Below are 24,665 nucleotides of genomic sequence, written 5' to 3'. Positions count from 1 at the left end.
TCACAACTTCTGGAGGCAAGTTGTTCCACTGATTAATTGTTCTAACTGTCAGGAAATTTCTCCTTAGTTCTAAGCTGGTTATCTTCTTGACTAGTTTCCATCTACTGTTTCTTGTCCTGCCCTCAGGTGCTTTGGAGAATAGCTTGACTCCCTCTTCTTGTGGCAGCCCTGAGATATCGGAACATTGCTATCATGTCACCCCTAGTCCTTCTTTTCATGAAGCTGAATATACCCAATTCCAACAACCGTTCTTTATATGTTTTAAGCTCCAGTCCCCTAATCATCTTTGTTGCTCTTCTCTACACTCTTTCTAGAGTCTCAACATCTTTTTTACATTGTGGCGACCAAAACTGAATGCAGTATTCCAAGTGTAGCCTTACCAAGGCATTATAAAGTGGTATCAACACTTCATGTGATCTTGATTCTCACCCTCTGTTAATGCAGCCTAGAACTGTGTTGGCTTTTCTGGCAGCTGCAGCACACTGCTGGCTCATATTTAAGTGATTGTCCACTAGGACGCCAAGATCCCTCTCACAGTTACTAATATTGAGCGAGGTATCACCTATACTGTACCTGAGCATTTGGTTTTCTTGCCTAAATGTAGAACCTTACTTTTTGCACCATTGAATTTCATTTGGTTACTCATTGTCATTCATGTTGCTCAGTGTTTACTACATTTGAGCAATGGAGAGAAACTGGCTAAATACAAGAACTGTGACAACTTTTGTATAATGAAAAATGTTACCACTAACATATACACTTTAAATTTACAGCACAACCCTGGCATTCAAAAAATGGCTTGGCCATTCTGCACAATTTATAAAATACAGAACTACACTTCAGTGTCCGAAATGGAAAGACAGAAGAATAAATGTAGTTCTTGGGTTTTAAGGACTGGAAATACACACCGCTCTGTGGGTCACAGGCTCCTTTTACTGTGGCCTTCCTAGTGTCGCAGCTGTCTCTGGTTTGCCCTGCTGTGTCAGCCATTGAGGCCAATGGATAGGCCCAGTACCAAGGGCCTGCTCGCAGAGGGCCGGGGCATGTGCATCATGGTTGCTTAGCAACCCCAGAGGAGTTACCTCAACTGCCTTCCATCTGTAACCTGAAGAGGTGATCATAGCATCCTGGGTGAGGTAGAGGAGAGCCTTCTTTACCTGTAGTGAATTGCAGAATCACCTTTCGGCTTCCTCAGGAGAAAGAGGGCCAGCTTTGATCTGAGAGTCTTCTTAGTCACCAGAATAATTCAAACAAGTTCCCAGGAAGTGGCGGCTCACTTAGAAGTAAACATAACTGAACCAGTCACCTATATTTTTAGATTTGAGGCTGCTGGTTGTAGAAACAGTGTTTTTTATAGAGATAGTCCCAGTGGTGGGACTCAAATAATTTAACAACTGGGTCTCTGCCCTAATGATTTCTTCCAACAACCAGTTCACCAAACTGCTCAGAGAGTTAACAACCGGTTCTCCCGAAGTGGTGCGAACTGGCTGAATCCCACCACTGGGTAGTCTTCAACTTAGCCCAATTCAGCCCAAAATTTATGTTGCTAAACGAGACATTTGTTAAGTGAATTTTGCCCCATTTTATGATCTTTCTTGCCACAGTTGTTAAATAAGTCACTGCAATTGTTAAGTTAGTGACATGGTCGTTAAGTGAAACTGGCTTCCCCATTGACTTTGTTTGCCAGAAGGTTGCAAAAGGTAAACACATGGCCCTGGGACTCTAGCAGCCGTCATAAATATGAGCTAGTTGCCAAGTGTCCAAATTTTGATCATGTGACTATGGGGAGGCTGCTACAGTTAAGTCACTTTTTTCAGTGTTGTTGTAACTTTGAACTATCAGTAAATGGACTGTTGTAAGCCAAAAACTATCTGTGCAGCTAATCTTCACTTAGTGACCTGAATTGGGACTGACAACTACATCACTAAATGACCCATCTTTAAAATGAAATGTCACATAACTATATGCTGACTTATGTATATCAATTCCAGCTGTGGCTATGAAGCAAATCATTTGTGGTTATGTGCTGGTTGTCAAGTGCCTCATTCATGATCACATAACCATGGAGATGCTGTAAGGCCACAACTTTGAGGACCAGTCAGAAATCTCATTTTTCAGTGCTATTGTAACTTTGAATGGTCATATGTTATAAACCACTCAATGTTGTCTCGCATTTGCGAGATGAGTGGCATATAGAATAGAATAGAATAGAATTTTTTATTGGCCAAGTGTGATTGGACACACAAGGAATTTGTCTTGGTGCATATGCTCTCAGTGTACATAAAAGAAAAGATACGTTCATCAAGGTACAACAAATATACATTTGCTAAATGAATGAAATAAAATAAATTGGAATAGTAGTAAGTGAGGACTAACTGTACTGATTGTTTTGCACGTACTTATTTCAGATATTGCTGAAGAAAACCACAATTGTCTGGGATGAGGCAACATGTTAAGAAACCAAACACATATCATATCATGACCTAAACTTTTTACCTAATCTGCACAGTATCAAGAGAATATTTAATTTGTATTTATTTTATATAATATATTAAGGTGGCCAACCAGTGTAACTCTGGTATTGTATTAAAACACAATGGATTAACTAACTGCAATATCCCTTTAATTGCAAATGTAGGCTTCCTCTCCTGGCATTGCCTGTGTTGGAAACCGGTTCATGGAAGTTACAAAAATGTTTGGAGTCAAGTACCGGTATATAGGCAAAATTCTAACAGATATCACATGATGGTGATTGTTTATAAACTTCGTTGATAGGCTTTAAAATTATGGTTGGATAATATAGACTGGGAAATATTAAATATATCCATTTAATTATCCAAGATTAATGCACAGAAAGTTGTATTCTGATCATCTCTCAATCAGAAGGGCTAGTTTGATCAGTTGGAAAGAAGACGGTCTTTCTGTAAACAGCAATCATTTACTCTAATCATTTTTCTCCTCCCATTTGACTACTACACATCTAACTACACATCCTATGCAGTTCTACTGGATTTAGCCAAACTCTGGAAGCAGATTATGGAAAATAATATTTGAGAAGGGTGATTGGAGGCCAGTGATCACGCCTCCCATGCCAATTTTTAATGGCAAGAAGTTGCTTGTTTTTTCATAGTATAAAACTTTTAATTGTCTTCCAGACAAGTAATATTATTTCACTAAATAACATATGCAATTGATAATTAGTATTAGAAAGTTCATGTATTGTTTTAAAAGAAAAAATTGTTATCAAGTTTTTTTTTAAAATGTAGCTTGTCACCTTCCAAGCTAAAGAAAATAAATTGCTATTAAATTACTGGAATTTGTACTTTTCTTAGTGTAAATATCATGTACCAGTGGAACATGAAATTAAATTAAAAATTAATTAAAAGGGTAACCCTTATCAAGTTTTTAAAAGCAAAACATACTTATTATACAAAATCTTCTTCAATCTAAGTATTTTTTCTCAATTTTTTAAAGATCAAACTTTAGTCTGCACTGAAGCAAATTGAATTTATTTTTCTAAAGGCATTTATTTCATGAAATCAGAGTGGCATAACTGGAGCAGTACTATAAATGGACACAATTGGTGCTTTAAAGTTATTAAAACTTCCAGAAAGATATTAGACTTATCTTTGAATAAGCACCACATTACTGTAGGAAGTTAGCACCCACCCCACTCCTAGAAGAATGAAATATTTTAGAAAATATTTAAAAAGGCAGAATATATTTCCTTGGATGAGAAATGGAGAAACATGTTTTAAAGACAAAGCAGCTCCCTGCAACTTCCTGACTCCCCCCCACCTTTGTCAATGGGCCATTAAAGCCTCAACGAAGCTCACTCAATCCCCCCATCATTTGCAACACAATAGAACAGAAACTCACCACATGGCAAGGCTCAGGCAAGCTTGAGGGACAACCTACAATGCTAGCTAAGACCCCCACCCCCTGGGAGTCTGACAGCCAATCAGGGTACTCTTCCTGTGCTCCAGAAAGTTCAAAGCTCAGAAAAAAAGCATAAAACCAGGGAGCACACAGGATCTCAGCCCTTTTTCTGTTCAGGAACTCAAGCCATGTGATCCTGACCACCATTAAACCATCTTTCCAAGCAGCCTCCATGTTTCCAGTGTCTTTGTCCCCATTTGGAACTGAACCCAGATGGATATTTCTTCCAACATTACAATGCAAGAGAAGTACCATGGTTTTTTGAGAATGAAATTAACAATTGTAGTGTTGTGACTTCATTTTTGCTAGACTTCATCAGTTCAGAAAAATATAACAATGTAGCATTTTACGCCACTTCTCTTTTTTTAGAAGTTTCTATTTGAATGCTTAACCAGACAATATCATAAATTTTCATCTCGGATATGGCTTCCACTAAATAGTTAACAGAAACTCTCAATCCAGCATCTGGCTGATTAATGGACTTTTATCCTTGTAATAGTTTTGTCACCTAAATACGTATTATTCCTGCCCAACCCTACCTTAAGATAAGCAATGAATCAGAGGACAAAGACCATAAAAGAAATCCCCATTACAGTTAACAGCTTAATCCTCTTCCCTCCCCCGCATTCTAATCCAACCTACTCAAATTACTCTTTGCTCCTTTTTATCTGTTTATGATTTGTCTGCCAGAATCAGGAACTCAGTGAGGAGAGTTTTCATATTTTTCCCACGGATGTTTTCCTCTTGGAAATACTATGTCAAAAGTAGATTTTGACTTCACTTCTCATTCTTCCCAATCTGGCCTACTTTACAAGTCAGTTTTAAGCATGTCAGGATAGTACTTCAAAGGGTTTTTTAATGCTGTATGTAACCTAAAAGTGCTATTTGTCATCTTTGTGAGCTAGTCCAGATAGGAAGCATGCTCAGATGAACTAATTCTACTTAATTATAAATTTAAATTGCTTTAAACAAGTTTAAATTTCTTCTGTGTGGTCTTTGCAGTCCAAGAAACTAGGGAGGGTCTCTTCTGAAATGTTTGCCTTACCTACATTCCTTCTACAGGTTAAGCTGTTTCTCTTCTGACCATCCCCCTGGCTGTGTGTTTTCTTCATATCTCCCAAGGTCATTTCCACATACTGCTACACTATGCTGCAAGCATTCTGTGGCTTTCATTCATATTTACATTTCTTCACTTTTTTTCCAATAATGAAATACAAAGATTTTGCTTAAACTGCTCCGACCATCCTGCTGTCATTTAGGATATACAGTAAATAAAGCATGGTATGTCTATCACCATCTATATCTATATCCACATATACTTGCATATGTACGTCACATATTTAAATAATGAGGTAGTCCGATTCTTCCCACTAAGGCTGTGCTGTACTGTACTAACCCTAACTCTAACCTATAAAGTCATCCATGGAAGAGAACCTTTTACACCATGGCACATAGCTTGTGGAACATCATCAGAAGATCAAATTGGCCCAAACTTGCTGGCTTTTTGCAAGGCCCTGATGACAAGTTTTGCCAATGGTCAAAAGGAGTGTGGTAGAGCCAGTGAAGTGATTGTATTGATTGTTTTGATAAAAGGCCTGGACTGCTTTCTGTGAGATAGGTGACTATACAAATTTGATAAATAAACAAACACATACATACATATATAAATAAGTAAGTAAAAATAGTTTTTGTTGTATAAGTATATATATTTGTATATAATTGTAAGACATCCAAGTCATAAAATATTAATGAAAAAAGACACAATTGCAACACTGGAAGAAAAAGACATATACTTGAAATCTAAATAACACTAACCATATATTTGTCTTATTAATGTGCTTATGATGAAAATATTTTTCTGTTGGAATGAGATAAAAAAGCTAACTTCCCTATCAAATAAATAATTAGTGATAGTTATGATAATACAATAATTAATTGTATTGTGTGATAATTACTGACAATAAAATTGGGAGGGTAGAAGCAAGAAAAGCAGCAGGTGATATTTGGGAAGAGTAAAACAGATTAAAAAAAGAAAACAAGATAGCGTGCCTTTAAAATATCCCTTTGATGAACTGAGTGTTCATTCTATATTTAACTATGAATAAGGAATTTTGCTAAATTTTAAGTACTGCTTTAAAAAGTTTATATTCTATATTATCTGTACATATAATGATATTCTTAAATACAACTTTAATTATTCATGATCAATTTGTCCTTCATGATCAATTTGACTTGGTAGGAGACAGAATATAGCTTTCCTCCTTCATCTAAGATTCTTCAAAGGACAAATAAGCATAAAGGAGACCAGAATATCAATCAAAAGATCAAGCCTCAGTGTACAATCTCAATATACAAATGTTTAAATATGAATTAAGGATCTAAAGGAAATGTATTATTTTTCCAAATAGTATAAACTTGAAATACATTATACAACATGTGTCCGAATAAACTTGAGTTTCCACACAGTGGTTAAGAAAAACATGGCACTGGTGGCTTAGTGGTTAGAATGCAATATTGCCTGCCTACCGTTCCTGTCCTAATGTTCCCTTTGGTTGTATTTAATTTGTGTGGTTATTTCATGCTTATATATATTGTTGTTTTTGACAAAATAAATAAAAAAAATAAAAAAAATTGCACACTAACTCTGCCCATAGCCTGGAGTTTGATCCCGACGAGCTCAAGATTGACTCAGCCTTCAATCCAGGGGTGAAATCCAGCAGTTTTTGGCAGGTTCTGGAGAACCGGTAGCGGAAATATTGAGTAGTTCAGAGAACCGGCAAATACCACCTGGCTGGCCCCAGAGTGGGGTGGGAATGGAGATTTTGCAATATCCTTCCCCCAGGAGTGGGGAGGGAATGGGGATTTTGCAGTATCCTTCCTCTGCCATGCCCATCAAGCCACATCTACCAAGCAACATCACGCCCACCAGGCCACACTCACCAAGCCACGCCACAGAACCGGTAGCAAAAAAAAAAAAAAGGATTTCACCACTGCTTCAATTCTTCTGGGGTCAGTAAAATAAGAACCCAGATTGTTGGGGGCAATATGCTGAGTCTGTAAACTGCTTAGAGAGGCTGTAAAGCACTATGGGGCAGTGTATAAGTCTAAGTGCTATTGCTATGGTAGACAGACAGATGATTGCCCATTCAGTTCTGTAATACAAAAGGAAAATTCAGCATTGGAAATAAGTTTGTTGAACGAACACTGCACTTCTCAATTAAATGTTTCCTTTGCTATTAAAATACCATTCATAGCTGTAAATATGAAAGACTATGTATTGTTCAGAATAGGTAAGTTTATTTAGCCTACACTTATATCAACTACAGTAAATTTAGATCCTCTTATCCAAAATATTTATGCCATATCTTGTATTTTACAGAAAAATCAAAGAAGTACAATTATGTTAAAAGGAAAATAATGTGTCTTTATTTGGACAAGGCTATAAAAGCTTTAACATGGTTTTGATGAGTGCTGGACATCCACAATGATATAAATCCAATAGGAATTGAAGACTTAACTGTTTGCTTATTGCTGCTGTTATAATAAATTAAAAGGAATGCTATAAAGCACTGTCCATTGTTGAACTATTAAGTCAGGCTTCTGTAATCTGGAGCTTTCAAGAAGTTGAACTTCAAATTCTAGTTTCTGTTGAGGGAGAACCAGCCATTCATTTAATAGAAGAGAATGTAAAGCTCTTATCTTTCTGGTTTGTTCATCCCAAGCAGTCCTTCCAGCTCTCTCTAAAATCTACAAAGAAGACCGAAAGGATTTTTGCTAAATTAGATTGTGGTGCTGGAACCAAGGGACACCTCCCAAGATGAGATGGTTCCATCACGAGTGCAGCTGTATGGGGTGTGTGTGTCCTTTTCTGATCTACACTCCAGCCAAACCTTTCAAATGGATCCTTCTACTACTCTCTGTAGCAGTTGAAAAAAGCATATTGTTATTGCTGTGGGATATTGCAGAGAATGGAAAAACATATGTAGCTCAGAACTGAATTGTGTTCTAATTCTCCTTACATGCATACTGAATTGCCTGCAAGAATAAAATCAAAGAACCATGGAGAAATTGAGATCAGCCATCAGAGGTTTATGTATCAGAATCTGATTCTAATCAGATAGCTGGGTTTGTGTAATATGTATGGTTAAAATGTGCTTGGTTTATAGTTTAGTGTGCCTGCCAAATCAAGTTAGTTAAGTTTAGGTAACTCTGGACAACCATTAGATTACAACAATAAATTAAGACTTTTCTGCATGCCTTTCCAGCAATGGTTGAGAATTTAGAGACAACAAGAGTAGTACTGTGGTTAGTTCATATTTCAGTGTATTTGGAAAATGGGTTCATGCAGTAAACCATGGTTATATCTGGTTTAGCATGCTGAACAAACAGACCCAGTGAGACGGATTCCCAGGGAATCTTTATAGATAATTGTAGGTGTAATGTGTAAAACATTACTTAGCTATAATCTGTATTTGAAGAAAGCAACTAGAATTAACAAACCTATTCACCTGCTTGTCTCACCCTTTAAATTCTCCATGGTCCCTAATCATATGATATTACCTCTGGTTGATCACTTCTTTGAGCTGAGACCTCCCATTTGTGCTCATATTTTAAGTGTCCTGCAGCTGGTCCTCTTGCTTTTCCCAAATGCACCAATGGTAATATTTTAGGTTGCTTTTTACTAAATAAGTCTATGATAGAATTATTAATTTAAATTGTAAACAGGTTGGACACGAAGACTAAAGTTCTTGCCCTACAATTTTCTCAAGTATATATATATATATATATATATATATATATATATATATATATATATATATATATATATATATATATATAGGTCTTTGCTTGTCCGGGTTTTCGCGCGTGTAAAATTGCAAGTGTCATGGCGACGTTTCGACGAAGTCTCATTCGTCATCTTCAGGCTTCAGCTTCGTGCTTCTGGGAGCAATGTGTGATCGCAGCTGTTTCTTCCTTTTAACTGCTAGTGGGGGTTTGAACTGATTGGGTGGGAGCTTGGCTGTGCTCTGATTGGATGGGGTTTTTTCTGTGCTCTGATTGGCTGGCGGTGTGTCCTGTGTTGGTGGGGGCTTGGTTGTGCTCAGTCTAGTCTGTGCTGCAGGGGGATTTGAGCTGGTGAGCTGCATAGCTGTTGTTTGGCTTTGTGGTCGTGCTACATCTTCATAGTGGGTGTCAGTCTGCTGCATGAATGGATTGGAGGGGTTTGAAATGGCTAATGTTGCAGCTGCGGTCTGGCTTCTGGTCCTTGGTCGTGCTTCATGATCAGTGTGGGTTTGGGTCTGCTTTCTGGGTGGATGTGGTGGTGACATCCTGTGTGGACCTCGTGAGTGTGGGTCTGGTGTCATTCCTCGTGTTAGGGACTCGTTTGTCAATAAGGGCGGGTTTCCAAATGGCTGGTAGGCGGGAGGTGTCATCTCGTTTGTTCATGCTGTGTGGGCGTTTTTCTATCTCAATGGCTTCTCTGATTATTCTGTTGTTAAAGTGTTCAGTTTTGGCGATAGTTCTGGTCTTTTTAAAGTCAATATCATGTCCTGTGACTTTAAAGTGTTGGACCAGGGAAGAAGTTGGTTCCTCTTTTTTGAATGAGTTCTTGTGTTCTTCAATGCGTGCACTTATTCTTCTGTTGGTTTGTCCAATGTATGTGGTGGGGCAGGCGGTGCATGGGATTTCATATACTCCTTGATTTTCTAACTCAATTTTGTCTTTGGGGTTTCTTAGGATGGTGGATATTTTTCTGTTTGTGCAGAATGCTGTCTTGATGTTGTGTTTGTGGAGGATCTTGCTGATTCTGTCTGTGGTGCCTTTTATATATGGGAGGAGGGCTGTGCCGTTTTCTTGTTCTCTGTCTTGGATTTTAGTGGGGGGTTCTTTTTGGATTAGCTTGGTAATCTTATTTGTTTGGAATCCATTGGATGTTAGTACGTTAGTGAGAGTGTCTAGTTCAGGTTTTAGGTGTTGTTCATCAGCTAAGCATTTTGTTCTGGAGATGAGTGTCTTGGCTACGGAGTTGATCTGTGCTGGGTGGTGGTGTGAGAGTGCGTGCAGATAGCGGTTTGTGCGTGTTTTCTTCTGGTAGATGGTGTGTCCTATATATATATATTTTAAAAAGTAATGAGAGAGCAATAACCAAATAGGCTAAAAATGAAATAATCCAGATTATGTTTAAACTGAATCTTGATGATAGCTAGCATCAGGTCTAGTTGCGCAAAGATTGGAACTCATGGATTTAGAGTATGGATATTATCTGAGATTGAATAAATGTATATTTTTTTGTCTTAACCGGAAATGGAGCCTACTCCAAAATAGCAGGATACTTAGTTTCAAAAAGGCTGGTTAAAAAGCCATGTGGAATTTGAAATAAAATGGTAGTATACTCATCTCCATTAGCTGATTTGCTAGTGTTTGCAAGTCTTTTCTGTTTGCAAGAACAGGAATTCTGCCTTATCACAGTTGCTGCCCACAAGAAAATGTGTAAAGTATCTCCCCTGCGAAATTTAGCACAATGTTTTCTAGAGGACATGAACGTGAAAAGATACTGGGTATGAAGCTTGAACACACCATGCATTTAAGCCTCAAGAGTTCAGGATGAATGCCTGTAGAGACCATGAATGCTGCATGCTTCCATCTGAGACATGTTCTCTCAAGAACTGCAATCCTATTTCTGCTGGTATGTACTGTAAAGAGGCAGGATGAATCAGCAATGTGTAGCTGCTGACTAGCAATTGAAAGTAACATATATTAATAATCAGTGATATTTGAGGACAAAGGGAGCCAAAGTTACTAACAGGCTTTTCAATCCTAACAGCAAATGTGCATACAATAGTAAAAAGCAGTGTTTGCACAAACCACAAAGCTGCAGAGCATATTAATAAGACTGCTTTGTCATTTTAACCCCTAATACACTTAGCTCATTAACAATTTTAGTTTACTGTGTTATCCAAAGCCAAAGTGGCCATCCGAATTTTTAAATACTATTACATCTTTGGTATCCATTCTCTTTATATGCTTTAGTAATATAAAATAGTACATTTGTACATCTAAAAATATTTTATCTGTTCAAACCCTAAATTCAACAGGAAGACAAGATATTCAAGTCTGCCATTAATCAACATTTTGGGCATAAAGAAGCAAGTACATTAAGAGAACAATAAGATCAACTTAATTACAATTTATTGCCTTTCAATGATGCTTAAAATCTGTTGCCTGAAGTAGCTATCATTTAATGTTTTCTTATATAACTAAAATAGGAAATGTACATTATCTTAATAGTAGATGCTCATTCCAACTATGTATGAATCTCCCATTATTATTTTAATATGTGCATTAACACTGGAATGCAAATCCATGTTTATCATTTCCAGATATAATTCAATGTTGGACTTCTATATTAATTTTGAATTATGTATCAGGAACCTTCCAAGCATTCACTGGGTGTCTGTGCTATGGAAACGTATGTTGTGTTTTAAAAATAAGTGATCCAACTGTTAGTATATTTTATATAATTTAAGAATCATGGTATATCATGCTCATTTACAACAATTATACATAAATAACTAATGACTAAATAAATAATTTTACCCATCTTTTAAAAATCCAGAAAAATAATTTGATGTAATATCTTCAGAATAACAAAAGTGGCAACAAAAACTTTTATAAAAATCATGGGACATAGTAAAAAAAAATCAGTTTTATTACTTCATATAAACTTTCCTGAATTTCAGTACGATAAACCTGGTTTGCCTTCAAGGTAACACAGAACTCTTAACAATTTTGCTGCAAATAAAGGAGTCTGTGAAGGAATAATAAAACATAAAGGTCACATTTACAGATGTTCATTTTCTTAGCAATACGCTATTGACTAGCACTATAACAAAAGATATATACATGCAAAAATATATCAGCGTGTTAAAAGATATTTTACCAAGATACTAGGATCATCACATGGTGAAATGTTTCAATGTATTAGGATAGATATAAATTTTTTATTTATTGAATTTCTATACTTCCTATCTATAGCAGACAAGGAGGCAGGACTAATTAATTATAAATAATTTAGTAATAAAAACAGAAAATGGAAAATAAACATTAGATATTCTAAAACCAAAATTTCTTCTATTTTATGGCTGATGTTTTAAGATTCTCTCAAGGGGCTCTTGGTTAATACAAGAAACTGTTAAAAAATTTTTGTAAACTATGAGTACTCACAACATTTAATGTATTTGAAATCAAACTATGTATTTCTACTTAACCATATTCTATTTTTTAAAAAAGATGAAAATGGATTGACTGCCAAATTCACACAACTTTACAAATACTTTTGGTACCTGATTGAGTGATATTTTCCTAATTTATAAATGTGGTTAGAATAGAAACAGAGAAAACTGATAGCAGAAAAAGATCTAGTGGTCTATCTAGTCTGTCCTTTGAGGGTTTTTGTTTGCTTGTTTGTTTTGCTTGTTTGTTTTGTTTTTAATTAATTATTTTTAATTATTATTATTATTTTTTAAATTTTATTTTATTTTTAACTTTTGTTGGATGATGGACAAGTGTTTATCCTAAATTTCAAGCATGTGAAAATCAGGCAGTTCAGGCAGTTCAGATATGCTTGATGGCATTTGGGAGGCATTTTTTTTAAATTTGCATTTATATCCCACCCTTCTCCGAAGACTCAGGGCGGCTTACACTATGTCAAGCAATAGTCTTCATCCATTTGTATATTATATACAAAGTCAACTTATTGCCCCCAACAATCTGGGTCCTCATTTTACCTACCTTATAAAGGATGGAAGGCTGAGTCAACCTTGGGCCTGGTGGGACTTGAACATGCAGTAATTGCAAGCAGCTGTGTTAATAACAGACTGTCTTAGCAGTCTGAATCACCAGAGGCCCTTCAAGTAAATTGATCTTTTGTAATTGTTTTTGTTTGCTTTGTTGAACAATTTTTAGAAAATTAAAGAGATACTGATCAGTAAACTCGTGGTTGGCATATATATGCATATGTGTGCGCACATTCACATGCACACACACACATACATATTGTATGTGTCTCTTAATTCCATAAATAGAAGCAGGTGTGTAGGACATCTAATGTATTTTTCTATAGCTGTTATAAAAAGTAGTGTTTTGGTCTCTTTAACAGCCTTGATGTGGTGGTATGTAATAACATGCTATTTAATTAACATATTTTTGTCTCTTTACAGAACAATGCCCTGGAACAAATGTCCTAAAATATATGCCTTGTACAGCAATTAGATTGTAACCCAGTGTGTCAGATTTTATCAACATTGCTCACAGTTGGAATTACTGGAAATGAATTTCATCACAAATGAAAGGTACTAGATTGGGAAAACATGCATATATACCTACTACATCTACCATATTTATAGTGGCTGAGATTTATGGATGTTGTAGTTTGATACAACTGGAAAGTACCAGATTGGGGAGCTAAAATCAAGTATAATGGCTTTGTTTTCATGACATCATTAAGATAATATCTGACATAACTCAATTCATCCTTCCTGCAGTGGTGAAGTTAAAGAATTAGGAATTCATACATACTTTTAAGGAGTATTTGTATTCAATTTACATAGCAGTTTATAGTTTTAGTGTAGAGAATGAAAGTAATGGCTTCTGCAGAAGTAACTTTGAGGGTATTTATTAAAAATTGGCATTCAAAACTTTTATTGATTTTGGATGGAGTTTTTATGAAAAGAACACAAATCATCTATTTTAAAATAAACAAAACTGTAGAAAACTTCATTGGAATATTTATGAGCACCAAATACCTGAATCCAAGCTTGATGTAACATAAACATGCTAAATGTTTTTTTTTAGTGTGTATATATATTGCCCAATTAAAATTATGTAATAATTTAGTCTAAAGCATTAAAACAGAAAAATAAATAGAAAAATAATATAGCAGGTTCCAGTATCCTAGGATATGTATATTTGCCGTCATTTATAAGAATAATATAAAATGAAGACTAGATACCAAAATAAAACTGATAGCAAAGTAATAATTATAGAAGAAACCCCAGAGTTAAAAGTAAATACAGTGGTATCTTCAGTGGTGGGATTGAAATAATTTAACAACCGGTTCTGTGGGCATGGCTATGTGGTCATGTGACTGGGTTGGTGTGGCCAACTCAACGTCATTCATGGCAAGATGGGTGCCTTGCTGCGAGTGATGAGTTGGCTACACCCACTCAGTCACATGACCGATTCTGCAGAGACAGGGTGATTTCCTACCTTCCCCCCCGCCTTCGGCTTACAAAATAAAAGCTCATCTAAAGAGTATTGCCTGCCTGCCAAATACTGGCAAAAGGAGCTAGGGAAGAAAAAAGAGGTGGTGGTAGCGGCGGAGGAGCTAGCCAGGCAAGGCCAGTGAAGGATGGAGGGTAGCGCAGCGGCAGCAGCCTAGGCCAGTCCGGGAGTCAGCACTTGACTGGGGCTTTCCATGGCAGTAGGTAGGCTGGCTGGCCGGCCCGGCCTGGGAGTCAACTCAACAAGGGCTTAGCTACCGGTTCACAAATGTGAGCACGAGCACCACCTCTGTGCATGCGCAGGACCTGCGCATGCACAGAGCATCAAAAACAGGACATGATGGCATCCGGGTGGGTGGGCAGAGCTTCCTACAGCCGCAGCTCCAGTTCGCCCAAACCGGGTAGAACTGGCAGAATCCCACCACTGGGTACCTTGGTATGTATCGTTAATTGGTTCCAGGAGGTGCGATGAGTACCAAAAATGATGAGTACCAATCAAATTTTTCCCATAAGGAATAATGTAATGAGTCACAAGGCAGCCAGTCAGAGGTGGTATTTACTGGTTCTCCAAACTACTCAAAATTTCCACTACCGGTTGTCCAGAACTGGTCAGAACCTGCTGAAACCCACCTCTGATGTAGTGTGACTGTATTTCTATTATCCTTCTCATCTTTTCTACTACTTTCTCCTATTGATATTTTTTGATTGTATTACTTTGTTTGTATGTATACTGAGAAGTTATGCACCAGAGACACAATTCCTTGTGTGTCCAATCACACTTGGTTAATAAAGTATTCTATTCTACTCTACTCTACTCTACTCTACTCTACTCTACTCTACTCTACTCTACTCTACTCTACTCTACTCTACTCTACTCTACTCTACTCTACTCTACTCTACTCTACTCTAATTTCTTTTGACCATTACATAAAAGATTGGTTTTGTCCAGAAGAAGGTCATTGAAACAGTTTGCTGTATCAAATTAAAAACAAAAAACATTGGGGTAGATGATTTCAGGAGCCTGCAAAGAGAAAAGAATATGGTTTAAGACTTGGTTACATACATTCTATTAATGATACAGGAAAGGTCATCACAACTCCAAGAAATGGGTGGTCTCCAAATTTCATAGATAAATAAATAAAAATATATTCAGTTTTGAAGATTTAGTTGTTCTTATTTAATTGGAATTACATTTGTATCTTTTTCCAGAATACTACCAAAACTTTCAGAATTTCCAAAGAGGCACAGGTATGCTACCTGTTAATTCTTATTATAGAGTTTTCATATATTTGTCAGTTCATTTACTGAATTATAGCATGTGATTAAGTGTACCACAAAAACCTGCCATTTTTATTGCTGTCTCTGAAAATGGAGTTATGTAAGGACAAAACTTCACAAGCAGGAATTGGGAAGCCCCAACTATACAAAAAAGATGTATATTAGAAATCCCTAAAATCAACATTATCCAAGATATATATGGTGACCCTATGTCTTTTATTATAAAGGTGGTCCTTTATTTCAGAAATCTTTAGATTTATTTATATTTATCCTTTAGATTATTTTTCAAAAACTCATTATTTATTCTTTTTGTCATTTAACATTTACTATACAAATAGTACCAGTTAATGCAGTCTTTCACATTCATGTGGAAAATATAGAAACTGAATTGTCTTTTTAAAATGAATTTACATATTTACATATACTGTTTGAGTTTAGATATTTTTATTTGAATATACATTTTTGTAAAGTTTTTCTTAGTCTTGCTCTTGAATTTTCCTTTTTAAAGCAAAGTTATAAATAAAGACTTTTTATCCATATTAACCTCTTCCAGATTTGTCCCTTTTTTCAGATTTGTCCTTTATTTTTTCCAAAGAAAAATATGGTCACCATAAAAATATACAGTGACCAATAATAATAGGACACATATTTGTCAAGGAAGAATAGTGCAAATCCCTTAAATATCAAATATAAGGAAAGATCTAATTATGTTCAGATTAAAGTATGTTTGGACAGAAAAAATACACAGTAAAGGTTTGCCCACTTCCCTGGTGGGAATAAAAAATGGCTTAAATGTTCAAAGTTTGCTTTGTAATTTAGGACTTAACATTTATACTTTTCTCTTCTTACAAAGTACTGGCAAAATAATGTATGCATTTTGAAATTTGATTCCACATTATATTTTTCAGAAAACAAAAGCTTTCTATTAACATTCTTTTTCAACCTCTGTTTCTTTAGAATAAAAAACTGCAATCTAATTCAAGTTAAAAGTTTCATTAGAAACTAATCAGTAAGTTAAGAACTTGCATGCATAGAGCACAATGCCTGCAAGCACCAATGGGCATATCTGGATGCTTTTATTAGAAAATAATTGATCAGGGGACTATTGCCCTTGAGACTATGTGTGACTATTTGAAAAGTGGTTACCAGGATTAGTTGTAAGCACTGATAAACAAATAGTCCGTTCATTCAGCAATTCTTCAAAATTATGGAGGCACTGGACAACTAATCAAATGTCCATCTCCAAAGTTATAGCAATTGCAGCCCCCCCCAGTGGTCATATGATCAAAATTTAGGTACTTGGCAGTATATCTGCACATATGACCATAGGGGCGCATCTGCTCCCCCCTCCCCCCTCTCTATTTCTGCCCTTTTGGCTGCTCTACACAGTTGCACTTGGCAGTAGTGTCCTGGGGCTGAAGTAGAGGCCGGGAGCCTTCAGTAATCTCCACCATCTGCCACCACCACTGGATTTCTACTTTTGCCTCTGTGCTGCGCCAGAGTATTGCCTCAAGATCCATGCTGCAGCCAGCTACCACAGCACAAACTCCAGCCAGTCTGCCAGCCTGAGTTCCAAAGCCCTGTCACACCTTCAGGAAGAGCGGCTGGAACAGTCAACAGTTGCCTCACATAGGACCAGACTGGGTACTCCTTGTCAGCAGTGGGAAGAAGATGACAAAGGTTAATTGAGCACCGCACAGCCCGTGGAGCACAGGGCAGCAAGAGTGCTTGAAGTTTGATCTTTGGTCCCCAAGTCCCCGTACACAGCGCATTAAATGCAGAGCAGGACAAAAAAAAAAAAAAAAACGCTCAAAGAGGCTTCTTGCCAAATGGAGGGAGAGGCCTTCGTATTTGAAGACAGCTGACTGCAGCTTGACTTCAAAGACAGCTCTGACCCGTTTCTGCACTGGAAACAACTGACTGATCTCCAGCTCTTGTGTGATGTCCTTGTGGATTCTGCTCATGAAATTCTGCGCCTGGACTGGCTGATTAACCTGACTTGGCTCTCTGAACTTGGATTTTGGATTTCTCTCCTACTGAAAGCCAAACCATTTAAGCAGGCTTGCTTTTTCAGAGACGTTTGTGTTGATTTATGATCTTCCCTTGTCTGCTGCTATTTGCTTACTTTTGAAGTAGGTTGCTAATCTCCATAGGAACTCTGTAAATGTGTAAATGAAACTCGAAGCAGCACACTTACCTTACCAAGACTAAGACCTGGGTGGGACAAAGCCAGGAATGTCTAAGATTGGAATGGGTCCTGGACAAATGACTAATAGGATTTGGTAAATGATCGCAATAGGGAGTGTTGAGATTGTCATCACTAAGCAGTTTACAACTACATTGTTTAGCAACTTAAATTCCATTCCCAATTACCATCATATAGTGCATTCAGAAAGTATTCAGACCCCCCTTCCATAGAAAGGTGTGTGCCTTTCCAAATCATGTCCAATCAATTTAATTTACCACAGGTCAGTGGTGAAATCCAATTTTTTTTAATCAGCAGTCCTGTGTGCGTGGCTTGATGGGCATGGCAGGGGAAGGATACTGCAAAATCTCCATTCCTTCCCCACTCCAAGGGAAGGATACTGCAAAATCCCCATTCCCTCCCCACTCCTGGAGGAAGGATATTGCAAAATCTCCATTCCCACCCCACTCTGGGGCCCGCTAGAAGTGGTATTTGCCAGTTCTCCGAACTATTCAAAATTTCCGCTACCGGTTCTCCGAACTGCCCAAAATTTCTACTACCAGTTCTCCAGAACCTGTCAGAACCTGCTGGATTTCATCCCTGCCACAGGTGTAGAAACATGTCAGCAACGATTAAGAGAACTGGGAGACACCTAAGCTAAATTTCAAGTGCTGGTGCAAAGGCTCTGAATACTTAATGCCAGTGTGATATTTCAGTTTTTTCTTTTTAATAAATTTACAGACATTTCTCAAATTCTGTTTTCACTTTGTCATTATGGGATACAGCGTGTAGATTAATGAGGGAAAAAATGAATTTCAACAACTGTAGAATCAGAATGCAGCATAACAAAATTGACAAATGTTAAGGGGGTCTGAATACCTTCTGAATGCATTGTAGCTCTTGGACTACTTGTAGATCTATTGTATTTTCTCCGAGATATAAAGATGGAAAAAGAAATGAGGATATATTCAGGACCCACTGATTGGCCACCATATCAAGCAAAAGGTAAACAATCAGTTATTAATTGAATCATAATTGGCTTCCTTTACAAATGATAGTGGCCGGAATCACACAATGCACTAAGCTAAAGCCAAATAAAAGAATATTGCAACTAATTAGATAAAACACTAAAGTAAAATTGATGGCCCTAGTTATAAATATATTAAATTAAAATTAGATTACACTCATTGGGTAAAAATTATCTAGAAATATAATAATACAGGTTGTCTACATTTTTTAAGATTTGGGATTGCTTGTACAGTTTTTGCTCATTAATGAGAATTGGCTGCAATCCCAAAACCTTTAAAAATTTGGTTTTTAAAGGTTTTTTAAACCTTTAACAACCTTGGTTACTATATTTCTGGGTAACTTTTTAAACTGGAAATTAAACATTCAGAAAAATTGTGGATGAAGATTAGTTGTGCTGCTTGTATTTCTCCTGCCCGCACTTCTCATTAAATTTTCCTAGCAATATAGATGTGTTTCCCAATCTCTTGAAAGGGATTGGGAATTAACTGTTTATCCTTCAAAGATAAATAGGTGTTCAAGATGTGTGTGTTCTAATTTACATAAACAAAAACTGATGTCAGAAACAAGATGTTCTGAAAAGTAAAAGACCAACTGAAAAATAGATTAAGGTGATGAAATAAATGAAGAGTGGAAGAATATGGGAACTCCAGACTCCAAATTGGAAGGTGACTTTATTCTAAGCCTATTTACCTGCATTGTGCAGAATGCAAAAAAGAATGGGACAAATAATCTCAAGAAGTAACCTGCATATTAGATGACTACTCTCATTTCGTCTGCCTTCTGCTTTTTCTTGGCCTAGAAAATGGTGTTATATGTGAAATCTTGCTTTTTTGGGTTCATGTGTACTGGTGAAGGGATGAGCTCTCATTTGACCCAACTCCATTGGGACTAGTTAAAGACAACACCTTCTGGTGGCTGTTGTCCATGGAGTGCTTTCAAAAACAAACAAATGCTCACTCTCCAGGGTCTTGTCCACCAGGCACTTCTTGTTATTTAGAAAGTATTTACCTGAGATGATGTGTTTAAAATCCAAATCTAAAAAGGACTTTACTGCTTTATGAATGGCCTAGCCTGCTGAACCAGCATAAGAAGTGACCTTTACATACAGTCCAAACATATTAGTTATGATACAAATGTTTTTGGAATGTGGTTATCTCATCAGAGCCAAATTACAGATATCTCTATATTAGAAATCGGGAACTTTGAATGACATAGCCAGTGATGGAGGATCCTTCAAGATGTACTTCAGCAATAAATATATGAAGAGTCATAATTTTTCCTGGCCCATGAGGATAGGATAGGGATGACAAACATTAAAGTCCGAGTAAAATGAAATACAGAAAAATTGTATTTAGCCTACTAACAGCAATTCCCAAAACAGCCTTCCCTAGATAAAACATACCCACATATATATTAAATGGAACCAACAAGGTAGCAAGTTAAAATGAAATGAATAAAAATGACAGCAACATAAAGTTTGGCTCAGATGAAGCTTGAGGTCTAATGTTTTCATTGATACACCCAGCTAGGTTTTTTTGGGGCAACAATATAGACATGGTCCTTGCTTCTCGCAGGACATGTTTTGATTCTCCAAACTAACTTATAGCTCCATTTTGCCTTGGTCGTTTTCCACCTGAGTACTGACCAAATCTGATGCTTCTTAACTTTCTTAGTCATGATTGATGAAATGCTGCTAACTTGCTGGACATGCTTGCTAAGTAACATGTTGGATATTCTTGCTAATTGAAATGTTATGTAAATATCGATATGGTGAGTTTTGTTAAAAACCCCTATTGAACTCACATGAGACAGACTGAATCCCTTGATGAATTGTAACCCAGCTATTTCAGATAGAAACGTTATTTGAATTTGTTTTGCTTAAAATGCTATGAAAAGCTGAAATGTCTTATTTTCTGAATATACTTATTTTAGAAATCAACAAATAGCCTTGACTTCAACTTTGAGCTTATTCAAACTGGTGACAACTCTTGATTTTAGACAATGGAAAGCTTCTGATCCATTGTCAAACCATTTAGGATATTACCTAATCCTGTTAGTCTTTCATAAGATGCTAAAAACCTGGCTTTCACAAACCTGAATGTGTTAAGGGTCTGGCTGCATTTCTAACTGACCAAGTATCTTGCTCCCATATATTAACCTGGATATTTTAGTGTTTTTATTGCTTTAAAATGTTTTTAGTATTTTTAATTGTAATGTATTTTCTGAATTGCAGGTCCCTCAGAATTATTGACTGGGGTGGCCAGCTAAAGAAGTTCAATAAATAACTAAATAAATAAATCATCCAAATTGTAAATTTTAGTTTATTGTGTGACTACATAATAGCTTAGTTTACAGGCACACTAAGTAAAAATTATCTCCTACCGTGTTTCCCCAAAAATAAGACCCTGTCTTATATTTTTTTGAACCCTGAAATAAGCATTTGGCCTTATTGCCATGCGCTCAAAAGCCCGATTGGGCTTATTATCAGGGGATATTTTGGGGGAAACAGGGTATAAATAATTATAACTTGATAAAATCTCATGTAGGCAAAACTAATCCTTTCCCCCCAGTTTATAACTTAGTTTGTTATAATGGACTCAGTTCAATCATATCAAATCATGAGTAACTTATCCATAACTTATTAAATAAAAAGAACTGGCTGAATTTACATAACACACTCAGCTCAAATCTTGGAGGAATACAACATCTAAATCAAACCAACCACATTATAGCTTATTACAATGAATGTCTTTTGTTGCTGTGCAAAGAGAAGGTAAAACACACACATACAAAATAATAATTGTGCACTTGGAGAGTAATCAGAATTGTTTAGGAGGTAGGTTTAGTTTCAACAATACCTTTTTTATATCCTGTTTAATATGTCAAGCTCTGGAAACCAAACACCACAATTTGTACTTGATGAAATGATATGCTGGTGCTTAGATTGCCTAAATAGGCCTCTGCATGTATAATTGTAAGAAGATTAAGTCCAATGGAATTTATTCCTAGCTGAGTGTGCATAATAGTGTAGCCTTAACCATTCAGGTTTCAAAGATCCCTGCTTCAGTTCTATAAATGTTCTAGCCTGCATACTGTCTGTTATCACAAATACGGCTTCCTGATCAACTTTAAACACTTCGAATGAATGAATGAATAAAGCATGTAGTGGATATGTTAAGCCTATATACATCCCTTCACACACCATGCTAGGATATAATGTGGTTTGGTAAACCACATTATTATAGTTTCTAAACCACGTTTCCAGTTTAAGGTGTTGTTCAAACACAACTAATAAGGTTTCCTGAAAACACAATGGATGAACTCATCTAATGAATCACATCAAATGAAATCCAGCTATCATATTAGCAAACAGTTAGGTACAGAGTATGTTTGCATGTTTGTTAAACCATCTTGCTTCGTTAATGAAGCTATTCCAATGGAAAAACAATTGTCTAGTCATATTTGTGTTAAGATGATTATTGGAACTGCTGTAATAAGCTCTGTGCTTTGGTATTGTTACATCCTAATAAAGAGATGATTTTTTAAAATGGGAAGTCTCTTTTCCTAGTTTAAGAGCCAATTTGTTTCAAATTTGCTCTGTTTGTAAATTTGTAAGTTAAAAATATAGATATGAGAGATACCATCCTATCCTATCCTAAATATTTTCAATCATTTTAGGGAAATTAAGTTGTTTATACTATTACTAGCTTTTCACACTTGTTAAAGCAGGAAGCATATAATGCTATGAAAGCAACAGACAGAAGCACATGAATGCAATTTTTGGGGTATTTCCATACTGTTTTCTAATTTTATGGCATATTAACAGCATTGAGGTGGGTAAAATGAGGACCCAGATTCAATCAAGAACATTGATAAGACAATATTTAGAATAATTCTAATGATACCTTATTTCTACTTATTGCAACTAAACAGGACATTAATATTTACTATACAACAAGAAACAAAAGAGTTATTACAGGTGAATCGCTGACCACAAGTCTTCATGCTATGGTATATTGTTGTGCTCATCTGTTGCTTCTACAATATTTCAGGAAGTTCTTAATGGAATTTTCCTGATTGCATTTATTGTAGTGTCATAGCATTTTAAGATTATACCAGTAAAACCAAAATAATATCAGGGTATAAACACAGGATGGATGGGTGAATATTTGAAGAAATATAAATGAGGAAACTTGCATAAATTTCCGTCGCTCCAAACAAGTAAGTGAAGCAAATTACTGTTAGAAGGTCGGTGAGGGATGACTTTTAATTCTTCATTAAAAAATGTGGGGAGCAAGTACCTGTAGCAGCAGCAATAGCAGCTGAGAACTTTGAGCTGTGGTTTGCAAGGTGAAAAAGATTACACAATATTGCGAAGGACAAAAAAAATACAAATGGTTTCATAGGTCTATGGCAACTGCCACTTTTCACATACAGTATACGGTACTATGACAGGATATGATGATTTTCTCTCAGGATTTAGCCCCATTTTTCAGAGTTTAGGCAATGCGGTGCACACCATCCCCAATGGACCTTGAGATTGGGCCACTGAAATTCAATAGAAATGAACCAATCTCTAGTTACAAATTTACTGAACATTTTGTGTTGTTGTCTGTATATGCTTCTTCAAGTTGAGAGGTTAAAAATAAATGTTAAAGTCCTGTAAAATATTCAAATCTAAATCAAACTGCATCCCCCACACCAAAAGGATATAGTGGCGTTCCTTAAGGCAGCGTTCTTGGACCAACACTCTTCATACTATATATAAATGATCTTTGTGACCATATCTCAAGTAATTGTGTTCTCTTTGCTGACGATGTCAAACTATTTAACACCACAGACAATACATCTACCATTCAAAAAGACCTTGATCATCTAACCGCTTGGTCCAAAACTTGGCAACTCCAAATCTCATCCAGCAAATGCTCAGTCTTACATATTGGAAAAAAGAACCCAAACACTAAGTACATACTTGATGGACATTACCTTGCAGATGACCCCCACCCTGTTAAAAACCTTGGAGTTTTCATATCAAATTATCTAAGTGCCAAAGCCCACTGCAACTACATAGCAAAAAAGCTCTAAGAGTTGTAAACCTAACCTTGCATAGCTTCTTTTTCAAAAAGACTACACTACTAACCAGAGCATATAAAACATTTGCTAGACCAATTCTAGAATACAGCTCGCCTGTCTGGAACCCTCACCACATTTCTGACATCAATTACAATTGAGCATGTCCAGAAATATTTTACAAGAAGAGTTCTTCATTCCTCTGAAAACAACAAAATACCTTATCCCACCAGACTTGAAATCCTAGGCTTAGAAAACTTGGAACTCCGTCGCCTTCGAAAAGACCTAAGTTTAACTCATAGAATCATCTATTGTAATGTCCTTCCTGTTAAAAACTACTTCAGCTTTAATTGCAATAATACAAGAGCAAGCAATAGATTTAAACTTAATGTTAACCGCTTTAATCTAGATTGCAGAAAATATGACTTCTGTAACAGAATCATCAGTGCTTGGAATACTTTACCTGACTCTGTCGTCTCTTCCCAAAATCCCAAAAGCTTTAACCAAAAACTTTCTACTATTGACCTCACCCCATTCCTAAGAGGACCATAAGGGGCGTGCATAAGAGCACAAACGTGCCTACCGTTCCTGTCCTATTGTTTTTTTCTTTTATATATATATATATAGGTCTTTGGTTGTTCGGGTTTTCTCCCGTGTAAAATTGGAAGTGTCTTGGCAACTTGTTCCCAGAAGCACGAAGCTGAAGCCTGAAGATGACGAATGAGACTTCGTCGAAACGTTGCCAAGACACTTCCAATTTTACGCGGGAGAAAACCCGAATAACCAAAGATCTATCTATATATATATTTATATATATATATATATATATATATATATATATATATATATATATATATATATATATATATATATGGATGTAT

General features: G+C 36.3%; 1 long non-coding RNA gene across 1 annotated transcript; it reads left to right on the top strand.

The window, feature by feature from the left end:
• The first annotated feature begins 10,386 nt into the window (after positions 1 to 10,386).
• On the top strand, positions 10,387 to 24,442 carry LOC131203575 (uncharacterized). The gene is made up of 3 exons (XR_009156425.1): positions 10,387 to 13,292; positions 15,432 to 15,470; positions 16,409 to 24,442. It is a non-coding gene; the product is annotated as an uncharacterized LOC131203575 (long non-coding RNA).
• Positions 24,443 to 24,665: the final 223 nt, after the last annotated feature.

The sequence above is a fragment of the Ahaetulla prasina genome, chromosome 8 (assembly GCF_028640845.1).
Source record: "Ahaetulla prasina isolate Xishuangbanna chromosome 8, ASM2864084v1, whole genome shotgun sequence".
NCBI classification, from domain to species: domain Eukaryota; kingdom Metazoa; phylum Chordata; class Lepidosauria; order Squamata; family Colubridae; genus Ahaetulla; species Ahaetulla prasina.
This window is presented reverse-complemented; position numbering and strand designations above follow the sequence as displayed.